Here is a 5,000-nt window from a genome sequence, read left to right on the forward strand (position 1 = left end):
CCCAAAAGCTTTGGTTTCCCGGAGGCTGCCCGCCGAGTCATCGGAGGAACTGCGGCGGATCGCTGGCTGGCATCGTTTATGGTTAGAACTAGGGCGGTATCTGATCGCCTTCGAACCTCTAACTTTCGTTCTTGATTAATGAAAACATACTTGGCAAATGCTTTCGCTTCTGTTCGTCTTGCGACGATCCAAGAATTTCACCTCTAACGTCGCAATACGAATGCCCCCGCCTGTCCCTATTAATCATTACCTCGGGTTCCGAAAACCAACAAAATAGAACCGAGGTCCTATTCCATTATTCCATGCACACAGTATTCAGGCGGGCTTGCCTGCTTTAAGCACTCTAATTTGTTCAAAGTAAACGTGCCGGCCCACCGAGACACTCACTCAAGAGCACCCTGGTAGGATTGCAACGGGGTCCGCCTCGGGACGCACGAGCACGCACGAGGCGCGTCGCACGCCTTCAGCTCGCCCCACCGGCAGGACGTCCCACGATACATGCCAGTTAAACACCGACGGGCGGTGAACCAACAGCGTGGGACACAAATCCAACTACGAGCTTTTTAACCGCAACAACTTTAATATACGCTATTGGAGCTGGAATTACCGCGGCTGCTGGCACCAGACTTGCCCTCCAATAGATACTCGTTAAAGGATTTAAAGTGTACTCATTCCGATTACGGGGCCTCGGATGAGTCCCGTATCGTTATTTTTCGTCACTACCTCCCCGTGCCGGGAGTGGGTAATTTGCGCGCCTGCTGCCTTCCTTGGATGTGGTAGCCGTTTCTCAGGCTCCCTCTCCGGAATCGAACCCTGATTCCCCGTTACCCGTTACAACCATGGTAGGCGCAGAACCTACCATCGACAGTTGATAAGGCAGACATTTGAAAGATGCGTCGCCGGTACGAGGACCGTGCGATCAGCCCAAAGTTATTCAGAGTCACCAAGGCAAACGGACCGGACGAGCCGACCGATTGGTTTTGATCTAATAAAAGCGTCCCTTCCATCTCTGGTCGGGACTCTGTTTGCATGTATTAGCTCTAGAATTACCACAGTTATCCAAGTAACGTGGGTACGATCTAAGGAACCATAACTGATTTAATGAGCCATTCGCGGTTTCACCTTAATGCGGCTTGTACTGAGACATGCATGGCTTAATCTTTGAGACAAGCATATGACTACTGGCAGGATCAACCAGGGAGCTGCGTCAACTAGAGCTGAGCAGCCGGCCGCCCGGGAGTGTGTCCCGGGGGCCCGCGCGAACACGCAAGCGTCCGCTCAATTATTCTGCAAACAGGAGGAGGCTGAGCTCCCCTGCACCATACACCTCGAAACCCTCTCAGGTCCCGGCGGCGCGCAGCGCCGTCCTAAGTACTTGGTCGGGTTCGAGAGAGGCGCAATCGCCCGGAGTTTGGCGAGTAGACGCTTTAGGTGCGACCACCCGTGCTCCCAACTGAGCTTGCCGCTGCCGACAGAGGCCCGGGAGCGTGCTGTCGTGGCATTGCCGGCGGGAGACAACACGCGCCACCTACGGTGACCGGCAGCTCCAACGCCAGCGCCACAGAAGGACAAAAGCCCCACTTGGGTGCCGAAGCGAACTCTCCCAGCACAGCGCACGCGCCAACACGTCCGCACAGCTGCGATACAAACCACCTGCGAGAACCGCAGAGGCGACCGAGCAGCAGACGGCGTCGCGGCGCCGAGCGCCGGGCGGCGGCGCATCCTCAGCGCACACAGTCCTCAATCGGACCAGCACACTGCAGATGTCCACCGCGCTTCGCACCGGGCCCGCGAGGACCTACTTTGGCCGCACGGCGCCGCGTGCAGGGTGCGCCGGCGCGCAGCTGCGCCGCCTGCCGCCTCCGTCGGCCGGCGCGCCTGCCACTGGCCGCCCCCACCAGCCGGCTGTAGCGCGTGCGCCCACGCACCGCGCGGCCAGCACGCCGGGAGGCCCCCCCTCACCGGCCGGGGACGGTCCCACCCAGCCACCGCCGCGTATCGCTTCACACCCAGATGCCATTCACGTTCGTGGGCATGGTGGGTATCGCTGGAACAACCGGTTGGTAGCTCAACCGATCGTCGCCATCACTGATTCACCTCTAGCGAGAACAACCGCACCACAACGGTTTACCAGTTGTTCATTTGCGTAACGTCACCAGCAAACGTAGGCGTCCATCGCCATTTGCAAATTCAACGATTGTTGCATGCCTGTGTCAGGTGTCACGACACACTATGTCTGCCCACATACACGCAACAACATGTGCACGCTTCGCGAACACGTGGAAGGTGGCCCCCGTACGTATGCGATGTCCATTGCGCGAACGACTGTCAACCGGCCTCTGTCGCATGTCGCAGATGTGGAACGCAGTGCACCATGCTATCACGGTGTGTGAGAAGAGACGACTACGTCTGACAACACGCGCCACTACATCAACAGACGGCTCATGCTGATCGCCATCCAGGGCATACCACACTGCAATCCAGCTCTTATAGGGAGACGACACGTAGCTGAGTGCACAACATTTGGACCGCATGGTTCGCCGTTGTTGGCGCAGTCGTTGTACGGTCACATGTACCACGATGTATCATTCAGTACATGAGGACCAATGTGCAGTACAGTGTGTGATTTGGACGTACAACATCAGCGGACAGTTGACACAGGCCGTACCACAGCGTAGGCTAAGTGCTTCGCCATGCAAATGCCAATGAACAACTGCAAATGCCAATGAACAACTGCAAAGGGCATTGAGCATGTACGTCCTGCTGCCATCCACATTACAGTGTATAGCTGCAAGGTGTTTAACATGAAGCGATACACTGGGGACCGGGCAGTGCGAGTAGCAAACTATATTGCGGGGGTTGCAGTTAGGCAACACTACACTAATTTAACGCGTCGTATGACAATTACAGAGCAGGTTAAGGCCCAACGTGTGTTGGGTTAAGGCCCAACGTGTGTTGGGTTAAGGCCCAACGTGTGTTGGGTTAAGGCCCAACGTGTGTTGGGTTAAGGCCCAACGTGTGTTGGGTTAAGGCCCAACGTGTGTTGGGTTAAGGCCCAACGTGTGTTGGGTTAAGGCCCAACGTGTGTTGGGTTACAGCACAATATCGGTTACGTTACGGCGCAATGTGGGTTACGTTAAGGGGCAATGTGGGTTACGTTACGGCGCAATGTGGGTTACGTTAAGGGGCAATGTGGGTTACGTTACGGCGCAATGTGGGTTAGGCTAAGGCGCAATATAGGTTTCATTAAGGCGCAATATAGGTTACATTAAGGCGCAATATAGGTTACGTTAAGGCGCAATATAGGTTACGTTAAGGCGCAATATAGGTTACGTTAAGGCGCAATATAGGTTACGTTAAGGCGCAATATAGGTTACGTTAAGGCGCAATATAGGTTAGGTTAAGGCGCAATATAGGTTAGGTTAAGGCGCAATATAGGTTAGGTTAAGGCGCAATACAGGTTAGGTTAAGGCGCAATACAGGTTAGGTTAAGGCGCAATACAGGTTAGGTTAAGGCGCAATACAGGTTAGGTTAAGGCGCAATACAGGTTAGGTTAAGGTACGACATAGGTTAGGTTAAGGTACGACATAGGTTAGGTTAAGGTACGACATAGGTTAGGTTAAGGTACGACATAGGTTAGGTTAAGGTACGACATAGGTTAGGTTAAGGTACGACATAGGTTAGGTTAAGGTACGACGTAGGTTAGGTTAAGGTACGACGTAGGTTAGGTTACGGTACGACGTAGGTTAGGTTACGGTACGACGTAGGTTAGGTTACGGTACGACGTAGGTTAGGTTACGGTACGATATAGGTTAGGTTACGGTACGATATAGGTTAGGTTACGGTACGATATAGGTTAGGTTACGGTACGATATAGGTTAGGTTACGGTACGATATAGGTTAGGTTACGGTACGATATAGGTTAGGTTACGGTACGATATAGGTTAGGTTACGGTACGATATAGGTTAGGTTACGGTACGATATAGGTTAGGTTACGGTACGATATAGGTTAGGTTACGGTACGATATAGGTTAGGTTACGGTACGATGTAGGTTAGGTTACGGTACGATGTAGGTTAGGTTACGGTACGATGTAGGTTAGGTTACGGTACGATATAGGTTAGGTTACGGTACGATATAGGTTAGGTTACGGTACGATATAGGTTAGGTTACGGTACGATATAGGTTAGGTTACGGTACGATATAGGTTAGGTTAAGGTACGATATAGGTTAGGTTAAGGTACGATATAGGTTAGGTTAAGGTACGATATAGGTTAGGTTAAGGTACGATATAGGTTAGGTTAAGGTACGATATAGGTTAGGTTACAGTACACATTGTTGTAAGGAAAGGTTTAATGGGGGGCGGGGCGGCCGGTTTGTTGATTGTGATTATAGTAAGTGGATGCCTGCGGCATCATCTGATTTGCCACGTCAGGATGCACCTTTGGCTCATGACAGGCGGCGCTCTCATTCCATGCTTGTGGCAGACCTGTGTCTTTCATTCCTGCCATTGTTTGTGTGCTGTGAGAGGAGGCAGTATTGTGATGTTGGGTGCACCCCTGTGTAGGACATGTGTGGGTGTTGGTGGCTTGGCTGAGCAATGGTGGTTGTCGGGTGGGTGGGATATTCTGTTTTCTGAGTGGATCTCCCGGTCTGGTTATGACAGTGTGGATTGTCTAATGTGGCGGAGAGGATGCACTGGGTGTTGTTCCATGCTGGTGCTTACATATTGTCTGTGTGCGTGTTACAGGCAGAGAGTAGTGCGTGATAAGGGTGTGTGGCTGACGTGTGGTTGTGATTGTGAGCAGAGTCTTTCAGCATGTATACGGACAGTTGTATACATTATCTGTATTCTGATGGCTCTATCTATTACTAATCAGCGCCGTGTATACGTTTAATCCGGTTCCAGTCGAAACTGTTGTATCTCTGTACATTAGTGACACGGCGAGCCCGCTATGTAGTTACTCGTCTCGGCAGCTTCCACCGGTGTATGGTAAAT

General features: G+C 52.2%; 1 non-coding gene across 1 annotated transcript in view; it reads right to left on the reverse strand.

Annotated features, from left to right (window-relative positions):
- Positions 1-1,201, reverse strand: part of LOC124590583 — a 1,910-nt gene extending 709 nt beyond the window's left edge. Inside the window, exon 1 of the ribosomal RNA XR_006976641.1 lies at positions 1-1,201. This exon is cut by the window's left edge and continues 709 nt beyond it. This is a non-coding gene — a ribosomal RNA (small subunit ribosomal RNA).
- Positions 1,202-5,000: the final 3,799 nt, after the last annotated feature.

Source organism: Schistocerca americana, unplaced genomic scaffold (assembly GCF_021461395.2).
Source record: "Schistocerca americana isolate TAMUIC-IGC-003095 unplaced genomic scaffold, iqSchAmer2.1 HiC_scaffold_77, whole genome shotgun sequence".
Taxonomy (NCBI): Eukaryota; Metazoa; Arthropoda; class Insecta; order Orthoptera; family Acrididae; genus Schistocerca; species Schistocerca americana.